The sequence below is a fragment of the Lontra canadensis genome, unplaced genomic scaffold, assembly GCF_010015895.1.
Source record: "Lontra canadensis isolate GAN:19392208 unplaced genomic scaffold, GSC_riverotter_1.0 scaffold115, whole genome shotgun sequence".
NCBI lineage: Eukaryota > Metazoa > Chordata > Mammalia > Carnivora > Mustelidae > Lontra > Lontra canadensis.
Window position 1 is genome coordinate 5,254,937 of NW_022631109.1, and position 12,341 is coordinate 5,267,277.

A 12,341-nucleotide genomic window follows, 5' to 3' on the forward strand; every position below is an offset into this window, starting at 1 on the left:
GGGCTTTGACCCAAGCAAGCCCTGAGGCTTGTGCTGCTACCCCATGTACATGTCCTTTGCAAGTCTCTGTCATCTCCCCCCACCCTAGTCCCACCCAAGGTGGGGCCTGGAAACCCCTGGCACTATGTAAACTGCTCCAGGGCTGGGGAGAGTTGGAGGAGCCGTGGCCAGGACCCCCACATGCCCGGGTCTCTGTTATGACAGATGAGTGGCCAGATGAGCTGGACAGTAGTGCTGGGTAGTGGTCGAGGCAGATGGCCGTGGCACCGGTCTGCCCTGAGGGAATCCGGTTTCTACCCCCGGGATCCAGCTGGGTGACCTTGGGCAAAGCATTTTATCTTCGTGAGGCTCACTGACATGACATCTGTAAATGGAGAGAATGAACTAATAATAATGACACATGTCTGGCCCGGGCTTAAAGCTGGACTGTTGGAAATTCTTGGCATTATATTGAAATGTGAGGACAGGCAGCGAAACTAGAGGTCATGTGGTCTGGAAGAAACACTGGTCACTGCCTTTGTTGAAAAACATCCCTCGCCTTCCCCCTAGTTTTATGTGGAACTTCAACTTGTACACAAAAGACAAGCAGTGCAGGTGGACAGGCAGGAGAAATCACCTGGGTCCCCCCATGGCCAGGCCCCTTCTCCCCACCATACACACCAGGCACCCATAGAAACTTCAAGGTCACTCCAAAACACCTATAAAGACACCGATGATAGTGGACACCCTCAATTTACAGTGAGAACACCACGGTCCGGAGAGGAGGTGGACCTTGCCCGGACCACACCTGTTATAGCTAAACTGGGCCGGGTTTCCGGGCTTTCTGACCGCACGACCAGGGTTCTCTGCTAGCCCCCGACCAAAATTCTCACCGGTTTTTCTTGGATGGCCAGTGAAGAGCCCAAGGGCGTGGGGTGGGTTCTCCTGAGGGATGATCTCTTTCCCCTTACTTAAATCGTGGTGTGCTTCAAGGAGAAGCAGGAGGAATGAGGGAGGTTTTTGGAAAAGATTTAATGTCATGTTTGGAGAAGAAATCTCAGAAACAAAATCAGGTTGGTGAACTTGAGAAGCTCTGTAGGCAAAGCCAGGGTCAATCTGGAGCCACAGAACAAAGAGGCTGGAGGAGGTTTGGGAATTATTGTGAAAACAGAGTAGAATAATCAGTGAAAAGGGCTTTATAGATGGCAAAGCACTAAGTAGTGGACAAGGTATTTATTGTGATCAATATCATCATCACCCTTTATGTTCAACAACAGACCTGGAAGTGGCTCTACCTGGCAGGAGAAGAATTAATGCCCGGATAAAAATTACATAATGTCCGTTTCTGGGCCCCACCTGGAGAGATACTGATTCCGGATCCCCGAGGGGCCTGGTCTGGATGAGCATGTAAGATCCGCATCTCCCAAACTGCTCATAAGTAAAATCCTCTCCTTCCTTTGCTCCAGTTCTGTGCTGGAGTTGAGAGTACCTCACTGATTGCTTATAACACTGTTTACATCCCAGGTCTCACCCTCCGAATCTGAAGGGTTCATAATGAGCAAAAAAGTATCTCAGAAACCAATGAAGGTGATGTTCCCTCTTCTCTATAGCTACAGCGGGGCAAGATCTTTCTTTGGCAAATAATCTCATTTGATACGAGGTAAAATTGAGATCGTTCTTGAGACTGTCCATCTTGGTTTCTATGCAACGCAGAGACTGTTGGGATGTGGCTGATAATCTCCAAAGACAACCATCAATCCCTTTCTTCCCTAGAAATTGGTACGTGTGTGCCACCCCCGCACGGAGAAGTGGAGTCCGTTTCCCTCACCTTTGAAGTGGGCTGGCCTTGGTGATGTGCTGCACAACAGAAGGCCCAGATGGGAAGCGCTGAGACCCAGGACTAACCCTCCCCTCTTCAGCCGGTGCCTCTTGGAACACTCACTGGTCATGAGCTTCCAAATGCTGGGAAGGCCAAGTACATGGAGGGGCCATGAGACTTCCAAGATTGCCACCATGTCCTTTGGAAAGAACCTTTCGAAGAGAAACTGGCAATTAGATCCCAGCTATTTCTCTGGTGATAATGCTGTACTGGGCATCGCTGTAGTTGCCAAGAGCATTAAGACTTAGAAGATGCTCTGTTAAAGGATGCCTGGGTGGCTCAGTCATGAAGCATCTGCCTTTGGCTCGGGCTCTATTCCCAGGGTCCTGGGATCAAGCCCTGCATAGGGCTCTCTGCTTGGCGGGAAGCCTGCTTCTCCCTCTCTACTCCCTCTGCTTATGTTCTTGCTCTCACTGTCTTTCGCTCTCTCTCTCTCAAATAAATAGATAAAATCAAAAAAAAAAAAAAAAAGATGCCCTGTCAAATCAGGACAGGACTATGGGGCTTTCTTCTTCTCCCATATATATAATGGGAACAAAATAAAAGCCCATGATTTTGTTAGATTTTTTATTTTCATAAGTAAGTGAAGAGTCTTTTGTCACTTAAATTCATATGGGAACTATGTATTTGCCAACAGACTCAGGTGACACCAGTGTGGGGAGTCCAGGGACTCTAACTGGAGAAACGTCACTACCTTGGCAGTGCCTCAGGGCCAGCTCAGGGCCTTGAGTTCATTTCATTGTCTCCCTGCATGTCACCAACTCTCTATTACAACTTTGCACTCCACTGCTGGAGCTGCCAGCTTCTCTCTCCAGCCTTTTTCGACCGCCCCTAAGGAAAGTCACCTGGGTGCAGGAGAGAATCAAGGACCAGATTCACCTCCTCCCCCACTGCCTGCTGCTACCCGTGCCCTTGGCTCAGTTCCGGGCAGCTCACCACGCTCTCCATCCATAGCCACCTGCTGAACTCAGAGCTTGAACAAGCCCTGTCCCTCTGGGTCAGTCTCACTGTAGGACCTCAGGCAAAGTCACTTCCTCTCTCTGAGTCCCCACTTGCCTTAATCAACCCCATGGGGCTTTTTTTTTTTTAAGATTTTATTTATTTATTTGACAGACAGAAATCACAAGTAGGCAGAGGAAGGCACAGAGAGAGGGTGAGGCAGGCTCCCTGCCTCGCAGAGAGCCTGATGCGGGGCTCGATCCCAGGACCCTGGGATCATGACCTGAGCTGAAGGCAGAGGCTTTAACCCACTGAGCCACGCAGGCACCCTGGGGCTTTTTTTTTTTTAAATAAGAAACATAGTATTTTATTTTATAATTAGATAACTACAATTATTCCATCATGAGACATACGCATCTGTTGGGCACTGAACAATTGCTTAATCCTCATTTTGACACCGTAATGAGGTATAATTGATAGACAAAAACCCTGCTCGTATTTAATGGGCTCTTGCAAGGATTAAATGATTTAACACAAGTAAAGGGCAGTCACTGCATGCAAAGGGGCTCGCTAGCTGTTAATGACTGTTGTCATTATTACTATGAATCAACATTTCTCCAACTCTACCCCCTTACCTAGTATGGGCCTGAAGGACCTGAAGGAATAGCAGCAATCATGCATTTTCTTGGACGCCTTTATAGTTTTACCGCAAAACAGTAATGTGATTTTGCATTCTCGCACACCATAGACTTTTATTAGCCCTGAAATGGAGTGTTAGGAATTGCACCAGCAGGAGAAATACAAGTTGGCCCCAGGTTTCTTCTGGGGCTTCTGTCAGGGCCGGCCCAGGCCCTCGATTTCCAAAGCTCACCTTTGAATTGCAAGCCTCTCCCTACCACCCTCTCCTGCTTTCCTACCCGCGAGTTCCTTATTGCTTCTTGGCATCCTGGGGCTGCGGCTCAGGCAAACCCACCACCCAATGCTGTTTACAGAGTGCATGGAGATATCGAGGCCAGCATGGAGTCAGACTGCCGGGGTTCAAATCTCAGCCGTTCCACTTCAGAGCTGTGGCTTGTTGCTTCCAATTTCCTTCTGTCTCAGTCTCCTCATGTGTAAAATGGGGGGAGGATGGTTAATATTGGGGTTGTCATGTCATAAGGAATACATTAGGCTGTCCTTGGCTTGGTGAGCCTCATGCTCAAAGTATTGTTAGGGGAGAGTGTGTGTGTGTTTCTTCCCAATTCACTGTTTCTCCACTGGAAACAATTTTGCCCTTTGGGGGACATTTGGTGGTGGCTGGAGACTTTTTTTTAGGGGTCACAGTTGGGAGAAGGGGAGTTGTTATTGGTATCTAACTGGTAGAGGGAGATGGAGATGAACATCCCACAAAGAGCGGGACCGCCCTCACTCTCCAACCAAGGTTATGTGCCCAACACGTCAGAAGGGCCAAAGGTGAGGAACCCTGTCCAGGTTAGAATCTAAGCCCCACTCGGGCTGGGGCGGCTTCTTGTGTTCACTGCTGGATCCCGACACCAAAGCTGTTTCCCTGCTTGAGGAACCTCCAAACTCAAGAGAGAAGATCCCCAGGCTGGGTGAGGGATGGTGGGGTAGGTGAGGGTGAGCCCTCGGATGCTGGGTCTTTCTGAGGGCTGGATATTAAGTGGTAGATTCGTGTTAGGCTGACTTTGCAAAGCATTTAGGGCAAATCGTCTGGACTCTGCTGACTCCAGCACATCCCTCTTTCTTTTTCTTTTCTTTCTTTCTTTCTTTTTTTTTTCTTTTCTTTTCTTTCTTTCTTTTTTTTTTTTTTTTAAGGATAGTGATTACTACCTGCCCTGGGAAGTGATACTTCCCAGCATTTCCACAATTCTAAGACAAAAAGAATCCACATCAGCAAGTTCCAGCAACCCCCTAACTCTGGCCCTGCATCCCTTTCTTGGATCCAAGCCAGCAGACAGCCTGAGTCCTCCCAGCCCAACTTCTCCCTGTTGGGGGAGAACATTCACTGTTCCTTCCCACCGGGCAGTAAACCCCAGCACATGGGAAAGGTGCAAGGCAGGAAGGAGGGGTGCTGTCCTTGGAAACCGCACCTTCACGACCTTCCTGACCAGTCCACAGTGCAGTGGCTGATGGAGAGGCTAAGCAGGGCAGGGGGCTAAGGGACTTCCACGCCGCTAATGGGATCTCACTCAGGCTTTTTGGGGTGCAGGTCTGAGCCGGGACTTCCGGGCTTTGGGAAGAGCCATATAAGCGTGGACATCAAGATACGCACTCATTGATTGCGAAGAACTAAATTTCATTTTATTGATCAGAAGAAAAGGAAATGGAGGTTAGACTACGTGCTGTCTGAACTTCAGATAAATGCTCTTCTCTATAAGAGATTAATTTAAAGGATTCTTTGAAGGTGCAAAAATGGAGTTTGGAAAAACCAGAAGACTGGAGTCATTAGTTTGTTTTTTGGGTTTTTTTTTAACCACACGTTTTTATTTGAAGCCGCATAGATCGATGTCCTGCTCAGAGGAGGGAATTAAGCACCCTTGATGTTCCCACTTTCCTTCCCCACCTCTGAATACTATTCTTATTTACTCCGTCCAAGTTTACAGCGTTGACATTGTGTTCTGACACCACAAAGCCTTTTGTGACAAGCTGTTCATGGAATTGTTCACCCTTTGTTCCCCCCCGGACTACAGTCCCCAGCGTCCTCTGTGATCACCCACGCCTGCGCTCTAGACAATGGCCCCACAGGCTGTGGAGCTGTGTGCCCCTTGCTGGCCTGGCCTGTGAAAACCTCAGCATGTGATGCTCTGTGCTCTTTCCCGTCCCGTCCTGCTGCTTGGGTGCATGAAAACCCAGCACCCCCGAATACTGCGGGGCCCCAGGATGACAGACACCCGGAGCCCTGACTCAGCAATCAGAGGAGAGCCGCCTGCCAACCAGGAAACAACGATTTTGGAATTTATATGATCCATAAATAAACGTGCATCATGTTTGAGCCCCTATATATTTTGGCTGTGCTTGTTAAGGTAATTAACGTGACCTTAACCAGTATCTTTGTTCCTCTAAATGGACACCACAATGACTGCAGTTTTTCTGATTCTGCGGGATTTTTTGTTTAGTTTAGTTTAGTTTTGTTTTGATTGGTTGATTTTTATCCACAAGGGGATTCTTTCAGAAAAGCCTATAATAATAATGGCTAAGATTTCCTGAGCTCTTACTGTGGAACAGACACTGCAATAATCACTTTACAAGTATTAATCCATGTAAGTTTTGCAACAATCCTATGATGCATTAATGTCATTCCCATTATATAGATAAGTAAGTTGAGGCACAAAGAGGTTATGTAGGACCATACAGCTGGTAAGTTCTAGAACTGGATTTCACAAGTTTTGGCAGTCTGGCTCTGAGCTTGTTTTCCTATATCTATTAATGAACTTTTCAGGGGTTTATTCCTGAAGTTTTTGTATGGTTCATTGCCTTACTACTGTATATTGATTTCTTGTAATACCCTTTTACGTGGTACCAAAGTCTCAGGATATATAGAACCTCTCCAATCCCTGTTTTTCCAGATATGTTCCTCTTGGGATCTTCCATCTCCTTCTTCCCAACCGAATTAATTGTTCTCCTGGCCTCCTGATGTCTCTGGAATCTTGGAACTTCCTCTCATTATTCTCATGGGTCAGGACCAAGTTTCCGCCTTTCTCAAGACCAAGAAAGAGGACTTGATTTGCTGGAGCAGATCCTCAAGTAACTGCCTCAGAAAAATCCGTGTGTGGCAGACAATGGTCTGAGTTCTGGTAAATCTGAAAATGACTTTTCTCCTTCTTCAGACTCAAACTCTCTTGACCACTTGGACATGGAATTCCCAATTGAAAGTCATGTTCTCTCACCATTTGAAAGGCTTGCTCCATTTTTCTCTAGTGTTCTAATTGCATCTTTTGATGCCAGCCTGAATGCCATTCCACTGATAGCAACTTTTTGTGTGTTTGTTTCTCTCTAGAAGTTTTCAGGATCTACTCTTTATACTTGGTGCTTGGAAATTTCACCGTGACATGGTGAAAACAGACATCGGTCTCTTTCCACTCACTCATTGGGCATTCTGTGGATGCTAATCTCAATCTCAATGTAAAGGGTTGTTATCTTAGCCCTGGGGATTGCTTTTGTGCTCCTCACTTTTCCAACTTTCTTTCTGGAACTTGTGTCAGTCGGATGTTCTAGCTCCTTGATCGTTTCATGTCTGTTTTTTCTCATATTTTCTCATATTTCTCATCTCATATTTTCTCATATTTTCCATCTCTATTGTTTTGTTTTTGTTGTTGTTGTTCTATCTTCTGGAAGATTTTCTTGACTTTGTATTTCAAACCGGTCATTGAATTTTTAATTTTGGCATTTCTCCTCTTACCTTCCAAATGCTCTTTGTTATTCCATCTTCACAGCAATTCTTGGTTTTCCTGGTTGTAACATATTCTCAAAGCTTTCTGCAGAAGTTTTGAAAACCACCCATCCCTTGAATGAGCTCCACTTCCTTTAGAGTCAGTTTTACCACTGATTTTACACTCTTTTCCCCACTGTTACAGATTTTTCTCTTCTTTCCTGAGGGTTTACTCATTTTTTGTTAAGATGAAGCAATAAAAAGCTGATGGGGAGCTATATACATAATTTATTGGCTGGTAACCCTGGTCTCAACTGTCATGGATCAAGGAGCTAGTCTTTCCACTGGGAGGCTCCAGAATGCTAGATTGGAGAGCTCACCAATCTCATGAGTGGCCACAGCCCTGACCTGGGCCGTCAGCTTATTCCACCCCCAGCCACAGTGATGGGTTCAATGAGACTTGGTTCTGGGGCTTCCATTGGGACCCAAGGGGAAAAGAAGCTCCTTATCCTAGGATAGATAGCTGTAACTGTAGTGCAGATCTCTACTTGATAGACACCACCATGTACAGGAAGTTCTCCTGGGATACATGCCCACAGGGGAAGGAAGAATCCAGAGATGGAGAGAAACACCAATCCTGCATTCAGCTATGTCTGAAGGGAGCCCAATATTTGATGGCATGAGCCACTACATTTTCTTTTCCTTGTCTTATCCAGTTTGAAAAAAAAAAAAAATTCTGTTACTTGCAACCAAAGGCATATAGCAAAATAACAAATAACAAAACTAACCAATTACCTACTGACCTTTGGCAAATCCCTCCTACCTTTTAAAACTCAGTCTCCTCTTCTGGATAAAGAAGGTGATGACTGCTGCATCCCTCAAGGATACAGATGAGGGCTAAATAAGAGGCCGAATGGGAAGATGCTGTTAAAAACCGTAAAATGCTATAAAATGTAAGCAATTAATATTGTAATGATTCATCCCTTTATTTGAACACTTTGGTAGGATCAGGTTTTTCTTTCTCTTTTTTCCTAAGGAAAGGAAGTGCTAAATCTTTGTTTCTTTGGAAAACAAAAATGAGCCGAACCTCACTACACTGACTTGGGCCTTCGGGCTCCCACTGGCAGGAGGAAGGCTTAGGTTTGCAGTACTTGGTAGAAGTCTCCTCTAGGTGGGAGATGGAACACATGACTTTCTTCCTTAATGTTTGTATAGTGCTTTGGACCCATGAAAGGCCATGGAGTCTCCACGATTAATCGCTATTGATGCTTAGTGAACCATAAAACCCCAATTTCCTGCCTGCACCCCCAGTCATAAAATAACAGTTTCCCTATAGCCTATAAACACTCCTTGGTCACCAGGCCCACTCCCCTGACGCCTGTGGGGCTGGTTAATGAGCATAAAGTGAGGCCTCCTGGAGAGCATTTCCCTCCCCTCTCTTTTCCTTCACCAGCTCCTCTGACTTGCTCCCTGATTGTGGGGTGGGAGGGGAGCTCTCCTTAGATTCAGTCTACCAGGCTGAACAGAAGTCCCTAATCACTTCCCTGTGGGCAGGCTGGAGTGGGGTTCATTCTTCCTTTCTTTTCGTTTTTTTCCTTCCTTTCTTCCTTCCCTCCCTCCCTTCCTTTCTTCTGACTTTCTTACTGAGGCATAATTACATACAAAAAAACTCAAAATCCCCCCTCTTTCGTGTCCACTTCTATCTATATGTTTTGATGAAGGCATAAAATTGTGTGGCCAAGATCACAATCAAGGTTAGGAACACCCCCATGGGGGCGCCTTGTGGCTCACTGGATTAAGCGTCCAACTCTTGATCTCAGCTCAGATCTTGATCTCAGGGTCAGGCCTTGGGAAAAATGAAATCCCCATCACCCCAAAATGTCTCCCTGTTTCCCTTGTAATCAACCCCTCCCCCAGCCCTGGTCTATTTGCAGTCCCTACAGTTTTGCCTTCCCCGGGATGTTATATGAATGGAATCACGCAGAATGAAGTCCTGTGCATCTGGCTTCTTTCACTCAGCAAAGTACATTGGAGATGAGCCCATATCATCACATTCAGCTGTCCTTTGTGCCTCTAATTTTGCTTTTTTTGTAGTGTGTGTGTGTACCACACTGTCCGTTCGTCCGTTGAAGGGCTTTTGAATTGTTGCCAGTTCTTAGCCGTTACAGCTAAAACGTTCATGTTTTTGTGCGAACGCAAGCTCTCATTTCTCTATGATCATATGGCAAGTGTATGTTGAACTTGACAGGAAGCTGCCAGGCTGCTTTCCAGAGCGGCTGCACCATTTTACATTGCCACCATCAGCGGAGGAGGGTTCCAGGAGTTCTGCATCCTGGCTAGCACTTGGTATTGTCATAGGAAAGAACTTTGAAAGATGCAAATCTGATTATTTCAGAAAGATTTAATGTTTGGGGGTTTTTTTGTTTGTTCTTTTTGTTGTTGGTTTTTTTTTGGGGGGGTTTGTTTTTGTTTTTGTTTGTTTGTTTGTTTGTTTTGTTTTGCTTTTAGGCTAAAGATCTTTACATGTCCCAGGAGACCTTGCGTGGTCTTCTTCTGGGTCTCTCCTCTTCCTCATGGCCCTGCCCTTTTCCAGACTGAATCTCTGCCTCTCCTTCCCCCCACCATTTACAGGGTGCCTCCTCCTTCCCCTTCCCTAGGACCCTTGAGCCTGCTCCTTGCTGTGCTGATTCCTTCTCAAGCTTTGCATCTCAGCTCTACCGTCCCTCCCTCAGCAAATTTTCCTGACCCACAAACCGGATCTGCATTCCTTTGTAGACTTCCCCATAGCACCCTAAGGTTTTCCTTCCTAGCACTTGTCACGATCTGGAAACACATACGTATTTCTCTGCTCCTTTGTTTAAGGCTCATCTCCTCCCCTCTTGCCTGTCCTCCTGACGGCAAGAACTGTGTTTGGTTCACCTGCCCTCGTTTCTCCACCTTCCTGGTCACAAAGTCAAACATCAGTGAAGTTCTTTCCAATTTTTGCTGCAAGAAATAATGCTGAATTGAGCATTCTTGTGTGTCTTCCCCCTGCACAAGAGTTCTTCTAGAATGTATCCAAGAGTGGAGGGCAATGGCGTAAGATATGTGCCCCTTTGGCTATCCTGAAATTGTGTCTGACAGGGCTGTATCCTCCAGCCTGGAATGAGCTTCCGTGGCTTTTCATCTTTGTCATCACTTGATGTTACCCGAGTCTTAATTTTGACTAATAATGGAAGTCAACTGGAAAGTCATAGTGTGATTTAATTTGTATTTCCTTCATTACCAACAAGACTGATCATCTTTTCATAGGGGCCCCTTATGCTACCTTTGAGAAATGTCTCTTTATGGATTTTGCCCATTTTTCTGTTGAATTTGTCTTTTTTTCTTCTTGCTTCATGGTTGTTTATATGTCCCTGATCCCAATTCCGTGTCTGTCATCTGTCTGTATGACAGGTTTCCTCTCCCAATTAGTGATCATCTTTTCAAACCTTCATTTATGGTGGCTTTCGGTGCACAAACATTTTTAATGTTAAGAAAGTCAAATTTGTCAATTATTTCCTTCATGGCTTATACTTTTTGTGTTTTGTTGAAGAAAACCTTTCCTACTCTGAAATAATGACATTTTCCTATATTTTATTGTAGAAGTTTTAAACTCCCCCCCCCCACACACACACGCCACATTGAAGCCATGAATTCACCTGGGATTTATTTATGTGTTTGGTGGGAGGTGAGGATCTGATTTGCTTTTTTCCATTTAGGTAATTGATTCATTGACTAGCCCATCTTCTTCTTCTTCTTCTTCTTTTTTTTAGATTTTTATTTATTTATTTGACACAGAGAGAGGCAGGCAGAGAGAGGAGGAAGCAGGCTCCCTGCTGAGTAGAGAGCCTGATGCGGGGCTGACTCCAGGACCCTGGGATTATGACCTGAGCTGAAGGCAGAGGCTTTAACCCACTGAGCCACACAGGTGCCCCAACTAGCCCATCTTTTTAATATAGATTTGCAATGCGACCCCTGGCAAGTATGAAGTTTCCATGTTTGTGCAGGAATAGAAATCTTCTGAATATGTTTCTGGGTTGGCTATTCTTTCCCTTTGATCTGTGTTTCTATCCATGCACCCACACCATGCCATCTTAATTACATTGGCTCTACATGAAGTCCAAATACCGGCCAGGGCAAACTCTACTAACTTTGAAATTGTCTTGGCTCTTCCTGCTCCTTGTATGTATTTTTAGAATCTATTTGTCAAGTAAAATGAAAAACCTTTTGGACATTTGTTGGAGTTGAAAGAATTTAGAAATTGATTTGGGGGCAACTAACATATTTATAATGTTGAAACTTACCATTTATGAACATAGCTTATCTCTCCATTATGGTGGCTTCCTCTAATGCTTTTTAATCAAGTCTGACCAGTTACTACATAAAGATCTTGTAAAGCTATTGTTAGATTTATTTTTTGTTTCCTCATGTTTGTTGCTAATATAAATGGAATTTTTAAAAATGACCTTTTCTAGCTCAGTGGTGCTAAGACATACAAATGCATTTTATTTTTGCTTATTGATCCTCTATGCAATAATCTTGGCCAAACTCTTAGTTCTCATAATTGGTCTGTACCTTCTCTTGGGGTTTACTGTGTAGATAATTTTGTTTCTTCCTGTTCAATCTTTATTTTATTTCTTTTTCTTTTATTACTGTGTGACTCAAACCTCTAAATGAATATTGAATAAAGGTATTCTCTACTGATGCAATTTCTTTTCGGGTTATAACCATAAAAAGTCTATTTGGATTCCCAATTTCCTTTTTCTTTCTTTGTGTTTTATTTTACACATTTTCTGTAATTGGTATGCCTTACACTCATTTTTCCTTTTATTTTCTTCAGAAAATAAATCCAAGCCTCTAGAAAAGATAAAAGAACAAGATGGTGAGTACCTATGCACCTTTCACCTAGACTGACCAACTGTTAAAATTTTGTCACATTGGTTATATAATATATATTGGTTATATATATCCACATTGTGGATATAAATACACACATATACACACACGCACACACACACAATTCCCTTTTACCAAACCATTCAAAAGTCAGCTGCAAACATTGGAGTAGTCACTCCAAACACTTGAACATGCACGTCCCAAGAATAAGACTTTTCTATCCAACCTCGTACTATTACCCACACCCAAGAACATCGA